Source organism: Malaclemys terrapin, chromosome 3 (assembly GCF_027887155.1).
Source record: "Malaclemys terrapin pileata isolate rMalTer1 chromosome 3, rMalTer1.hap1, whole genome shotgun sequence".
NCBI lineage: Eukaryota > Metazoa > Chordata > Testudines > Emydidae > Malaclemys > Malaclemys terrapin.
This window is the reverse complement of record NC_071507.1, coordinates 198,865,768-198,880,636: the sequence shown is the minus strand read 5'-3', so window position 1 is coordinate 198,880,636 and position 14,869 is coordinate 198,865,768.

The window sequence follows — 14,869 nt, the reverse complement described above, 5'->3', positions numbered from 1 at the left end:
TCTTCCCCCTTGGGCCGGGCTGGGGTGGGGCTGGAGCTAGGGCTGGCCAGCCTGCAGCCCAGGACTTGAGGGGACTTGGGGCGGCTGGGACCGGTGCTCGGGCCACCCAGTGCTGGGGCCTCCTGCCCGGCGCTCCGGAGCTGGGGGGGCTGGGGATGCGCCACCTGGCACTCCGGGGCTGGGGGCGCTTGGGTGTCCCAGGGCTGGAGCTGGGAGGCCAGCAGCCACAGTGCAGGGCTTGGGGCTCCAGTAGGGAAGGGAGTGCTGGGGGGGGCAGTCGTTGTGGGGGCTACCCTCCCCAACGGGAGGTTGACACGCAACCCATGCGCTTAAGCACATGCTTCAGTCTTGTTGAACTTTGCTGAATCGGAGCCTATACCAAAAAGAACTGATCACTCTCTAGACTCTAATATGGAGCCCATCCACACGGTATCTGGGTGCATCCTCTCTTGCCACATCGAGCAGTTTCTCCAGCAAGGCATAGCTGCAGCGGGGAACACCCCAGGCATCTTAACCGTCCACACAGCTCTGGGATTGCTCTACCAGCCTTAAAGGTCATATGTCTCCTGGATGGATAGGAATATTGTCCGCTGGGACAGGCCCCACGTGAGCCGCATTACCCAGGCCTCAGGGGTGGAAAAGGCAGCCCTGCAATTACTTGGTTTTCTGGGCTTAAAACATTCCCTTGGCTGACACACTGTTCAAAGGCAGGGATTTTGTGATGGTCTAGATATACTCTGGTACTGGAGCTGTATATATTAACTACATGAGGGCTGAGGTTTAAGAGGATCTTTTCTGGCTTAGTCTAATGCTCTTGTGAGATAGTTTCTTCCACACAAAGTGAAATCCTGGCTGAATTAATGAACCACTTTCCTCTTATCTGTTTTCCCTGTTATCTCATTCCAAGGGAAAGGCTGGGAGCGAGCCAGGGCGCACCACTTTAGAGCTCTCCTTCCCACCAGCCCTTGCTTCAGGATCCAACAGTCAGGCAGATTTGTTGTTAAGGAGCCTGTTGCTTTCACTCTGAGCATCCAGGCAGACCAGCAAAGGGAAAAGGGCAAGGCAAGAGACATTTGTTGCTTTCCAGGGCCATGTCAGGGTCCACGCCTATACTCCTTGTGCACCCACATGTCCTGGTGGCTTTAGTGGGTGCTAGGGTGGCCAGGTGCCTGGTTTGCAATTGGATAATCCAGTAAAAAAGGGGACCAGACAGTGTCCAGTCAGCTCTACTGACCGGACACCCAAAGTCCAGTTACTGCGGGTGGTGAAGGCAGGGTCCAGTGATCCGTCATCCCCAGTTTTCCAATCCCAGCTTCCGGCAGTTAAAGGTTTAGAGATACCCAGAGCATGGGTTGTGTCCCTGACCATCTTGACTAATAGCCATTGATGGACCGATCCTCCCAGAACTTATCTAATACTTTCTTTTTTGAACCCAGTTATACTTTTTGGCCTTCAAAACATCCCCTGGCAATGAGTTCTATAGGTCGACTGTGCATTGTGTAAAGAATACTTCCTTATGCTTGTTATAAACCTGCTGCCTATTAATTTCATTAGGTGACCCCTGATTCTTATGTTATCATGATTTTATAGACCTCTAGCACATTCCCCCTTAGTCATCTCTTTTCTAACATAAACAATCCCAGTCTTTGTCATCTCTCCTGGAATGGAAGCTGCTGTATCCCCCTAATCATTTTAGTTGTCCTTCTCTGTACCTTTTCCAATTCTAATATAATTTTTTGGAGATGGGGTGACCAGAATTGTGCACCGTATTCAAGATGTGGGAGTACTGTGGATTTATAAAGAGGCATTATGATATTTTCTATCTTATTATCTATCCCTTTCCTAATGGTTCCTAAAATTCTGTTAGCCTTTTTTTGACTGTCACTGCACATTGAACAGAGGTTTTCAGAGAGCTCTTTATGAAGACTCCAAGATCTCTTTCTTGAGGGGTAACAGCTATTTTAGACCCCATCATTTTGTACGTGTAGTTGGAATTATGTTTTCCAAAGTGTATTACTTTGCATTTATCGACACCAAATTTTATCTATCATTGTATTGTCCTGGATGAGATCCTTTGTAGCTTTTCGCAGTCAGCTTTGGACTTAACTATCTTGAGTAATTTTGTACTGTCTGGAAACTTTACCATCTAACTATGTACCCCCTTTTCCAGATCATTTATCAATATCTTGAACAGCACTGGTCCCACCACTGCTCCTTGGGGGACCCCACTTTCCTTTGTGAAAACGGACCATTTATTCTTACCCTTTGTTTTCTGCCTTTTAACCAGTTACTGATCCATGAGAGGACCTTCCCTCTTATCCCATGACTGCCTACTTTGCTTAAGAGCCTTTGGTGAGAAACCTTGTCAAAGGCTTTGTGGAGGTCCAAGTACATTAAATCCACTGGATTACCCGTGGCCACATGCTTGCTGACACCCCCAAAGAATTCTAATAGATTGGTGAGACATGATTTCCCCCTTGGCATAACAATAATAAATGCAATCATTAGTAGTAACAGCAAATGCTGAGTAAGGAATGCATGTAGCCTTAACCTTGTTTAATAAAAAGCAACAGAGGGTCCTGTGGCACCTTTAAGACTAACAGAAGTATTGGGAGCATAAGCTTTCGTGGGTAAGAACCTCACTTCTTCAGATGCAAGGAGAAGAAGTGAGGTTCTTACCCACGAAAGCTTATGCTCCCAATACTTCTGTTAGTCTTAAAGGTGCCACAGGACCCTCTGTTGCTTTTTACAGATTCAGACTAACACGGCTACCCCTCTGATACTTGTTTAATAACAAGCTGACCTATAGTTACTGATGTTTCTTTAGTCAGATTTTATACATGTCATTAGTTAACTCATTTTATCTGTCCTTTTTTACAGCACACCGGCTGCTGGTTATTAGTTCTACATTCTGTGGTACATTGCTATGGTAACTGTGCCAAGCACTGGATTAGTGGGATTTCACACTTTAATGGAGTTTCTTTGTTTGGTATTGATATGATCTGTCATTATTATGGTTATTATTATTACCTGTTACTTCCCCAAACTAAAGAATGTATTTCTTAAAGAAATATACCCCACGGAACTTGGTATGTACATTTTTCCTTTCTTTTTGTGTTATATCCTCTAATAAATCATGGGATCTTTTTAATGGTTGCAAAAGGGACTCAAGGCATGTCTTCATTAGAAAGTTTTGCTGCTTTAACTAAACCGGTATAGTTAAAGCAGCAAAACCCCCACTGTGTCTATACATTAATACCAATATAAAGGTGCTTATACTGGTATAGTTTATTCTAATTCAAGAAGTGAAATAAGTTATATTATTGTAAGGCACTTTTATGCCAGTATAACTGCATCCACACTATATTAGTATAACTATATTTAGGCATGGAAGGATTAGATTTTTATTGATAAAAGTTGGTAAAGGTCAATTTCACCGTACACACAAGCTGACAAAAAACATTTCCATTGATCATAAAAATTAGAAAATGCTGCTTGAAAACTTATTAGAGTTTGATTTTAGGTTCTGTATTTTGTATATACTGATGTGATGCTGACAATCTGTGTTTTAATGGTTACAAAGCTTTATCTTTATGAAACACAACATCTGTCATTAACTAGCTATTGTCCGACCCCCCCGGTAACTTTCCACAACTGTGACAATTTAAGTTGACAAAAATTGACAAAAAAGGTTTAAAAATAAATATTATGCATTGAAATGATAAAAAATTAAAATCAAATTCTGCCAAGCCTAACTATATCGGGAGAAGAATCACACCCCGAGCTGACATACGCACACCCGTATAACTTTCTAATGTAGACCAGGCCTAGGTAAACAATAGTCGACGAACAAATGTCATTCCAAAGTGCTCGAGAATGTTCAGTAGCCAGACTGGCATAAATCAGTGCACTTGTAGTGGCTTTAATGAAGTGATGCCCATTTATACCAGCAGAGGACTTAGCCCAATGTTATTTTTCAATTTCAAAAACACATTTCATAGATTTCTTTCATGTTTTGAGCGGATTTAAAAAGACAACACAACTCGGAAGTCGGAAGTCGGTCTGTTTTACCACATCTCTTTCGTTACTCAGCCTAGCTGGAATGTGATTTATTTTTTATGCAGTGAATTAATCTGCTGGGGCAAATGTCTCTTGTGCCCCAATTGAAAACAAAATCAAAGTGACTTTTCCTGATTTTTCTCGGGGCGGGAAGTTTGTAGAACTACTAAGATGCTCTCCACACTTGTGGGTTATTTACACCTCTACCTCGATATAGCGCTGTCCTCGGGCGCCAAAAAAAATCTTACCGCGTTATAGGTGAAACCGCGTTATATCGAACTTGCTTTGATCCACTGGAGTGCGCAGCCCCGCCCTCCCCTGGAGCACTGCTTTACCGCGTTATATCCGAATTCGTGTTAGATCAGGTTGCGTTATATCAGGGTAGAGGTGTATTTTGTTTTCATTCTTTCGATGCCCAAAGACAAAAAAATGTCTGTCCTTAGCCCCAGGCATCCAGGCCGCTGTCTTAAAAACAAACCCCCATCTTACAGAAAAATGACCATACAGGATGTTACTGCAGTTTGATCATACCCAGGCAGTTGTTTCTTATCTGCTGTAACCAAAAGGTAGGGCCCAGCCCTGAAAACACTTACATTCATTAGTAACTTTACTCATGTGGGTAATAGCACCATTGACTCTAGTTAGATCTGTTAGTCTTTAAGGTGCCACCAGACTCCTTGTTGTTTTTATTGACTCTAGTAGTGATTAGGGCACTAGAGGTGGATTTGGGACACCTGGGTTCACTTCCCTGCTCTACTACAAACTTCCTGTGGGACCTTAGGCAATTCTCTGTGCTTCAATCCCTGTAAAATAGGGATAATGGCATTGCTCTACTGCCCTGCAGGAGGGAGAGGAGTTGAGAATAAAACATATTAAAGATTGTGAAATGCTCAGATACTTCAGCAATGGAGGTCATGGAAGTACCATAGATAGAGAGATAACTCATGGGAGAAAAGTTGTATGTTCATAAGGTCAATGTCCTAAATTGACAGTAGAAAAGAAGCTATTTTACTAAGGGCCAGATTCTGCCATCCTGACTCGTGCCAAGTAGCACCTTACTCCCAGAGTAATCCTATTGAAATCAAGGCAAATGGGGCCACTCTTAGATTACCCAATTTGAGGAAGGGTGGTAGAATCTGATGGGAAGGTATCTTCACTGCTCTGTGATTGGTAACAGGTGTCCTGGCCATGGCCTTGCAAATCGACTTCTCGGGAGGGGTGAGGGGGGAGAAATCAGGGATATGGAGTCTGGAAGTATTCTTAATGCAATATGTCTTATTTGCACACACACATCAGTCCTGGAACAGAGGTGGTCTAACAGCACACAGGGCAATCCCTTCTTCCAAGAATCTGAGCCCAACACCAATACCCAGGTCCCAGAGAGATACTCTGCTTCGAGAATCAACTCGAATCACAGACCATGATGGACAGCAAGCTCTCCTGCTGCTTGCAGAACTGCCTGAACCATAGGTGCTGGAACTAGGGGTGCTGCTGTACCCCCTGGCTTGAAGTGGTTTCCATCATACATATGGTTTACAGTTTGGTTCAATGGCTCTCAGCACCCCCACTATACAAATTGTTCTAGGACCCCTGGCCTGTGCACACATCCTTCCATAATAAACTAACAAGAACACGTCTTATTCATAGATTCATAGATTCATAGATTCTAGGACTGGAAGGGACCTCGAGAGGTCATCGAGTCCAGTCCCCTGCCCGCATGGCAGGACCAAATACTGCCTAGACCATCCCTAGTAGACATTTATCTAACCTACCCTTAAATATCTCCAGAGACGGAGATTCCACAACCTCCCTAGGCAATTTGTTCCAGTGTTTAACCACCCTGACAGTTAGGAACTTTTTCCTAATGTCCAATCTAGACCTCCCTTGCTGCAGTTTAAACCCATTGTTTCTGGTTCTATCCTTAGAGGCTAAGGTGAACAAGTTCTCTCCCTCCTCCTTATGACACCCTTTTATATACCTGAAAACTGCTATCATGTCCCCTCTCAGTCTTCTCTTTTCCAAACTAAACAAACCCAATTCTTTCAGCCTTCCTTCATAGGTCATGTTCTCAAGACCTTTAATCATTCTTGTTGCTCTTCTTTGGACCCTTTCCAGTTTCTCCACATCTTTTTTAAAATGCGGCGCCCAGAACTGGACACAATACTCCAGCTGAGGCCTAACCAGAGCAGAGTAGAGCGGAAGAATGACTTCTCGTGTCTTGCTCACAACACACCTGTTAATGCATCCCAGAATCATGTTTGCTTTTTTTGCAACAGCATCACACTGTTGACTCATATTTAGCTTGTGGTCCACTATAACCCCTAGATCCCTTTCTGCCGTACTCCTTCCTAGACAGTCTTTTCCCATTCTGTATGTGTGAAATTGATTTTTCCTTCCTAAGTGGAGCACTTTGCATTTGTCTTTGTTAAACTTCATCCTGTTTAACTCAGACCATTTCTCCAATTTGTCCAGATCATTTTGAATTATGACCCTGTCCTCCAAAGTAGTTGCAATCCCTCCCAGTTTGGTATCATCCGCAAACTTAATAAGCGTACTTTCTATGCCAATATCTAAGTCGTTGATGAAGATATTGAACAGAGCCGGTCCCAAAACAGACCCCTGCGGTACCCCACTCGTTACGCCTTTCCAGCAGGATTGGGAACCATTAATAACAACTCTCTGAGTACGATTATCCAGCCAGTTATGCACCCACCTTATAGTAGCCCCATCTAATTTGTATTTGCCTAGTTTATCGATAAGAATATCATGCGAGACCGTATCAAATGCCTTACTAAAGTCTAGGTATACCACATCCACCGCTTCACCCTTATCCACAAGGCTCGTTATCCTATCAAAGAAAGCTATCAGATTGGTTTGACATGATTTGTTCTTCACAAATCCATGCTGGCTATTCCCTATCACCTTACCACCTTCCAAGTGTTGGCAGATGATTTCCTTAATTACTTGCTCCATTATCTTCCCTGGCACAGAAGTTAAACTAACTGGTCTGTAGTTACCTGGGTTGTTTTTAGTTCCCTTTTTATAGATGGGCACTATATTTGCCCTTTTCCAGTCTTCTGGAATCTCTCCCGTCTCCCATGACTTTCCAAAGATAATAGCTAGAGGCTCAGATACCTCCTCTATTAGCTCCTTGAGTATTCTAGGATGCATTTCATCAGGCCCGGGTGACTTGCAGGCATCTAACTTTTCTAAGTGATTTTTAACTTGTTCTTTTTTTATTTTATCCGCTAAACCTACCCCCTTCCCATTAGCATTCACTATGTTAGGCATTCCTTCAGACTTCTCGGTGAAGACCGAAACAAAGAAGTCATTAAGCATCTCTGCCATTTCCAAGTTTCCTGTTACTGTTTCTCCCTCTTCACTAAGCAGTGGGCCTACCCTGTCTTTGGTCTTCCTCTTGCTTCTAATGTATTGATAAAAAGTCTTCTTGTTTCCTTTTATTCCCGTAGCTAGTTTGAGCTCATTTTGTGCCTTTGCCTTTCTAATCTTGCCCCTGCATTCCTGTGTTGTTTGCCTATATTCATCCTTTGTAATCTGTCCTAGTTTCCATTTTTTATATGACTCCTTTTTATTTTTTAGATCGTGCAAGATCTCGTGGTTAAGCCAAGGTGGTCTTTTGCCACATTTTCTATCTTTCCTAACCAGCGGAATAGCTTGCTTTTGGGCCCTTAATAGTGTCCCTTTGAAAAACTGCCAACTCTCCTCAGTTGTTTTTCCCCTCAGTCTTGATTCCCATGGGACCTTACCTATCAGCTCTCTGAGCTTCCCAAAATCTGCCTTCCTGAAATCCATTGTCTCTATTTTGCTGTTCTCCCTTCTACCCTTCCTTAGAATTGCAAAGTCTATGATTTCATGATCACTTTCACCCAGGCTGCCTTCTACTTTCACATTCTCAACGAGTTCCTCCCTATTTGTTAAAATCAAGTCTAGAACAGCTTCCCCCCTAGTAGCTTTTTCAACCTTCTGAAATAAAAAGTTGTCTCCAATGCAGTCCAAGAATTTGTTGGATAGTCTGTTCCCCGCTGTGTTATTTTCCCAACATATATCCGGATAGTTGAAGTCCCCCATCACCACCAAGTCTTGGGCTTTGGATGATTTTGTTAGTTGCTTGAAAAAAGCCTCATCCACCTCTTCCCCCGATTGAACATTTGCTTGCACACAAAGGGTAGGTCTACACTTACCTCCAGGTCCGGCGGTAAGCAATCGATCTTCTGGGATCGATCCCGGAAGTGCTCGCCGTCGACGCCGGTACTCCAGCTCAGCGAGAGGAGTATGCGGCATTGACGGGGGAGCCTGCCTGCCGCGTCTGGGCCCGCGGTAAGTTCGAACTAAGGTACTTCGAATTCAGCTACGTTATTAACGTAGCTGAATTTGCGTACCTTAGTTCGAAGTGGGGGGTTAGTGTGGACCAGGCCTAAGAAAAAGAACTTGAACAACTATGCGTAGCAGTGCCATGTGGTGACACCTGCCTGCATTAAGCAAAGAGTCCATTGTTGCAAACCTTTACGCACTCAGGTTGTCCCATTAGGGTATGTCTACACTGCAATTAAACACTCACAGCTGGCCCGTGGTCTTATGGGGCACAGGCTGTGGGGCTATACAATCGCAGTGTAGACATTTGGTCCCAGAGCCCAGGCTCCAGCCCAGTCCCGGACATCCACAGTGCACTTTTATCGCCCTGCAGCCGAAGCTGCACGAGCCCAAGTCAGCTGACACGACTGGCCAGAGGGAGTGTTTAATTGCAGTGAAGACATACCCTTAGAGACGACAGCGACGGGTGTCCTGGATCAGCCCTGTAGCGAGGCGATGACTCACCGGCGTGTCGTCGTCTTGGGAATTAGCTCTCCAGCATATGGAGCGCCCTCTGCAGGCCGGTGACTCACCTGCCACTGGCTCCGTGCCCCTCCCGGACCCCAGTGCCCTTTACCTCAGGGTTCTGCCCCAGCAGTACCCCCAAACTCTGGGTCTCCCCTCCCAGGGGAACCCCCAGTCCTCTAAACCCACCTTGCCTCAGTGGCTACTGCCACTTATAAGGGCCAGCTGGGTCCTAATTGAGCTGGCCACAGCTGTGGCTGCTTCCCCAATCAGCCTCCCTTTTCCCAGCCGCAGCCCTCTCCAGGGCTGCTTTTAACCTCTCTTTACTGGAGTGGGGCAGCTGCCCCACCACAAGCCCCAAATCTAGTTCAGCACAAAGCCCTACTGGATTTTAGTGAATGTGTTTTTTGTATAACGCTATGACCTGAGGACACGCTCTGTGTAAGCTCAAAAGCTCGTCCCCCTCACCCACAGGATAACAGATATTACCTCACCCGCCTTGGCGGGGAACCTATCAGGCAGACAAGTTGATTTTACATTGTCATTGTCCAGCTTCCCCATGAAGCAACATCTCCCATAAAACCTCAATGCCTGCTTTACCGAGGGGAAAATGTAAACCAATGACCATTAGGGAAAAGAATACCACAGTTAGAACTAAGCAGCAACAGACCTTTGGGCATTCGGTATTTCCTAGTAAAATCCACTACACACCGGAAGCCATTGGCTTTCTTTCTAGCCAAGCATCCTTCCAAACATCAACGTCAGAACAGTAAAGCAAAGAAACCAAAACACCCCCCATACAAACAATTATCATGTGCACAGGTCAGTGGGGCTATTCAACGCCAGGCATTCAAATGTCTTCAGTCAGTGCCCTTCCCCCTCCTCCAAATAAATACAACTATGAGTTTTTACAGAAATAATAAACTTGGGGTTCTTTATTTGCCTTTCGTCCTAGAGCCTGTAGGACTCACATTTCTTTGCAACCATAAGTTAGAAACTTAGTTCTTTTAAAATGACAACTTAGAGTCTCACATCGACACATGAATCCAGGAGCAGGGGCTTCAAGAAAACTCTGTCATGAGATTCACAATAAAAATCAAGGAGTCTGGTGGCACCTTAAAGACTAACAGATTTATTTGGGCATAAGCTTTTGTGAGTAAAAACCTCACTTCTTCGGATCACAAGATCACAAGAGCTAGCCATGCTGAATTCTGTTCAGGCTGGGAACTCTACCTGCTTAAAACCTCTTCCTTCCTTCTTTCCTATTAAACAGGAGCAACAGACATTCAGGCTGGTTGGAAAATGAAAACAGGCTCATGAACATTTTGGGGACATTTCATTCTGGTTCTTTGTTGAACTTTTCTACCCAGCTCTAATAGCAGGCAAAACTCCCCTTTGCTGTACCGAATATGCCATGCATCCTCCAAAATCTTTCTTTCGGAGAGCACTGAAATCAGTCTGAAGATGCACAGTGCCTAGAAATATAATTTTCGGTGATTCGTCTACGCATATTTTGGGTCAAAACTTGTTCCCGTTGAAGCCAAGGGTAAAACTCCTTTTGACTGCAATGGTTCGGGGCCTATTCTTCCTGGCCAGAAGTGGGATCATGCAATCAATGAATAGGTTATTGAAATACCAGCAATTGTCTGCAAATGAATTTTAGGGGAGATCTGGTGCTTCCCAAATGCTCCCAGTCACAGATTCCATTTCCTGCTTGAAAAAGAGCTTGTCTCTTACACTAACAGAAGTTGGTCCAATAAAAGATATTACCTTGCCCACCTGGTATCTCTGAATAGTCAATACCTGTTTAAACTATCCTTCTTCACTGCTTGATTCAGCAAGTTGCTTTAAGCATCTAAGTAGCCCCATTAAAATCAGGGAGGGTCTTTCCAATGTCTTCAGTGGGGGCTGGATCATGTCCATTAAATCTTTACCCGTCCTTAGCAATAATCCTGGTTTCACTAGAGTTACACTTTAGATTCTAATCCTTTGGTTTGTGAACTCTGATGCCTTAACAAGAAATTAATAAATTACAGATAGGTAGTTGCTGATTTTTCCCCCCAATTGATTATTTCTTTTTCTTTGATACTCCATACCTGAGGTTTCTGATCTAATCAGGATGGCTTGCTTTTTGCAATCCAATCACAGTGAAGTTTGTGCTGGGGAAGGGGGTGTTTTTATAACACCCTGATGTGAACATTTAAATGTGTGAATGTTGCAGGCTAATGATACAAAGGCGGTGGCTATTTAAAGAGCTTTGAACTTAACAGTGAGTGGACCTAAGGCCTTGGCTACACTGGTGCTGTACAGCCCTGCAACTTGCTGCGCTCAGGGGGGTGAAAAAACACCCCCCTGAGGGCAGCGAGTACAGCGCTGTAAAGCGCCTATGTAATCAGAGTCTGCAAGCTATTCCCCTCGGAGAGGTGGAGTACATACAGCGCTGCGAGAGCTCTCTCGCAGCCGCGGCAGTGCTGTGAAGTCCTAAGTGTAGCCAAGGCCTAAATCTATGGACTTAATTTGGATCTAAAGCCTGATCTACAGTAAAAAATTAGGTTGATATGACTACATCACTCAGGGGTGTGAAAAATCCTCACCATAGACCGCCCAAGGTCAACAGGAGAATTCTCCCGTCAACCTTACCTAGCTACCACCTCTCAGGGTGGCGGATTACCCACACTGACAGGTGTAGGTGGTGTCTACACACTGAAGTTGTACAGTGGAGCAGCTGCGCCACTGCAACGTTTTAAGTGTAGACAAGCCCTGAATTACACCAGCGTAAATCAGGAGTGAGTCAGTGGAGCTATCTGGTGTAAAAGCAGGGCGAGAGGAGAAAAAGAGCTTGTCTACAGACAACCTGTCACTGCACTAATAACATCGGTTTTCATTCACACGACGTTGGTTGTTTCGACATGAGTCTGAATGTGGGCGCCTATTCGGGATTAAGAGTGTCCCATTTGTATCTTATATTTGTACCACCCTGCTCTGCCCTGTTCCCCTCCCTCCCCCCCACCCCCGTTTACAGTCTTTTCTGTGGGGTGCTGGGTTGTAACAGGGTGGAGGAATGCTCCCTGCTCTCCAGCAAATAAGGTGCTAACTACAGCTCAGCTCCCCTGTGCATAGGTAGGTGCTCAGAATGGTAGCTTGGGAGATTGGAGATAGGGGTGGAATGCTGAGGGCTAGCTTGATGCTTTGGGGAAGGTTGGACCCCACCCAAGCAGGGATCATAAAACTACTCTGAACCACACCCTGGGGAGTTTTCCCTTTAGTTTTGGATTGGGGTCACTTATTTTATGAGCAGCACTGACTCTAGGGGAAAGACCCTGCTGATTGCAACCAGGTTGTCTTCTTTCTGAGTCATTCCACCAGCAAACACAAGTCCACTCTGACTGGAATTTGCAGCTTGTGAAGAAGAAGAAGAAGAAATTACAAAACCTAATACCATCAGAAATGTTCCCATAATGTATTTTTTCCAATGGAAACAGTGTTTGATCGATATTGATATGGAAATAGATATGGCTATATTGCCCTGCAATATTGCAACCCAAACATTCTGGCTTTGTGCTAATGCGGCAGGGATCTGCAACTAAACATGACCACAGCTGGCTATAAGCATAAGTGAAACAAACTCTGTTTATAGGGTCTAAACCGATAGAAGTTCAGAAAAGATGGTAAACAAACAGCATCAGCAGTAGAGCTGGGTGGGACCTGGATTTTCTGTTTCATGCGGAAATCCACAATTTCTAAGAAAATTTCCACAATGAAAACAATTTTTTTAAATTTCCTGCCAAATGAAATCCTCTCCCTCCTCCCCAAAAAAGCAAAAAAATTGTTTCCGGTCCATCAAAACATTTCTTTTTGATAAAACGGAAACATTTTGTTCTGATTTGACTGTTTCACATTTTCTGTTATGTAATAGAAAATTGGAAATGTACATTAAAAGTCATTTTGAAACAGAAAGCAAAACATTCCACTGAATGCTCCATTTCTTTTTTACAAAACAAAGTCAACAGCTTTCTGTGAAGCCACTTTCAAACAATCAAGTATCAGAGGGGAGCCGTGTTAGTCTGGATCTGTGAAAAGCAACACAGGTGCCTATGGCACCTTTAAGACTAACAGATGTATTGGAGCATAAGCTTTCATGGGTGCATCCGACAAAGTGGGCATTCACCCACGAAAGCTTATGCTCCAATACATCTGTTAGTCTTAAAGGTGTCACAGGACTCTCTGTTGCTTTTTCAAACAATCAGCATTCTCCAAGAGAGAAACATTTTACTGGAAAGTTTCTGACCAGCTCTAACCAATAGTGAAAAAAGTTAAGATCAAAAGAACAAAACAAAGATCAAAAAGCAAACAAAGTAAACAAACAACATCAACAGTGCAAAGTAAATTCATTTCTTACATTTATGTCTATTAATAATCTAAGGTGTCAATGAAATTTTGCCAACTCTTGCCATTTTATCACAAGTCTTGTGATATTTGGTGTTTTACTTAAAGTCCCAACTCCTGGAGTCAGGTGATTACTTGAGAATCTCAGCTGTCCTTTAAAAAAAAACAATTATTTCTAGCCCCTGTGATTGCAGGAAAAAAAGTATGAAAAAAGTATGAAAATGTGAAGAAAGTTGTGGAAGAAATTTACTCCATTTACTTTGATAGATTTTTACTTCGGATTTACATAGGTGTAACTCAGATCACTCAATGATTTTTAACTTCACAATGTTTTTTTAAGGGGTTAGCAATTAATTAGAAATGTGGTTGTGGCGTCTCTGAGTGATTACTGAACACCACATAGTACCAGGACTCGGGTGTTCAATAATCACTCAGACTAGGTGCTTGAGAGACTCTTCTTCATTCTTTGTCTCAGTTCCAAATGTGCCTCTCAAAGGTACAGTTCCCCACAGCGCCCAAGATTAAAAAGTCTGGATCTGCATGGAGATGTTGAACAGACCAAAGTTCAAGGGGTTCAATCTTGGCTTTTGGGATTGCTTCTCAGAAAGGTCTATGTGGTCTAGTGGACAAGGCAGAAGATTAGGAGTCAGAAGAGGCAGGTGCCATTTGCAGCTGCTAGGACTGACTCGCTGCGTGGCTTTCACCATGTCCCTTTGCTCATCCCCCATGTTTAGACTGCAAGGACCCACTCTTACTGTATAATGCCTAGCACAATGGGGCCCTGATCTCCCTTGCAGTGTGACAGAAATCAGAATGAAGATGGCAAGATCACACTGGGCATTTTGAAAACTTTGAGGCTGATTCAGTTTGGGTTTATTTCTTTTCCTCCGCTAGCGAAAACATCGAATAAACCTGTGACGCTTCAATCCTCCATGATCAAAATGTATTATTTAGATATCAATTCCGGGTGAACGTCTCCCTCCGAATTGGACTGAGCGTCCATGAGTTGATGGTGTCTAGTTATTAAGCTTTGCAAACAACGCAGGGAGCAGATAATTCTCCTCTCCTTTCCAGCAGTGCTCCTCCATGGATACCAGGAAGGAAACACATGATTTACATTCTGGAGTTGGAGGGGAAAGTCCATGAATTAGCACTGCAGCAGAGAGGGCCCCTAAGCCTTTCCTTCTCCCCGTGTGGCAGGGGCAGGCCTTGTCCAAACTCCGCGTGGGCAGAGTCACCTTGGGAGGAGAAATCAGCTCCTGGTGTCTGTCTTGCATTGTCCTTCCATTCCCGGTCCCTCACAAAGCCGTCGTTGTGATGTTGCTGCCAGGAGTTCACTTGTGTCCTGCGCTTGTCCCTAACCCTGATAAATGCCCTAGTCAATTTTATTATCTAATCTGTACAACAGCACCAACAATCTCAGCATTTTGCAGGGAGGGCACCGATCGCTAACCACTGATAGACGTATCTATAAACCCTATTTATTGTGGGTGGGGCTTCTTTTAATCAATTGTTTAATCTTTGTTTGCACTGTCTGAAAAGCAAACCTCCCTCGCCCCCGTTAAGGGCCGACAAATGCAGCTGGGCT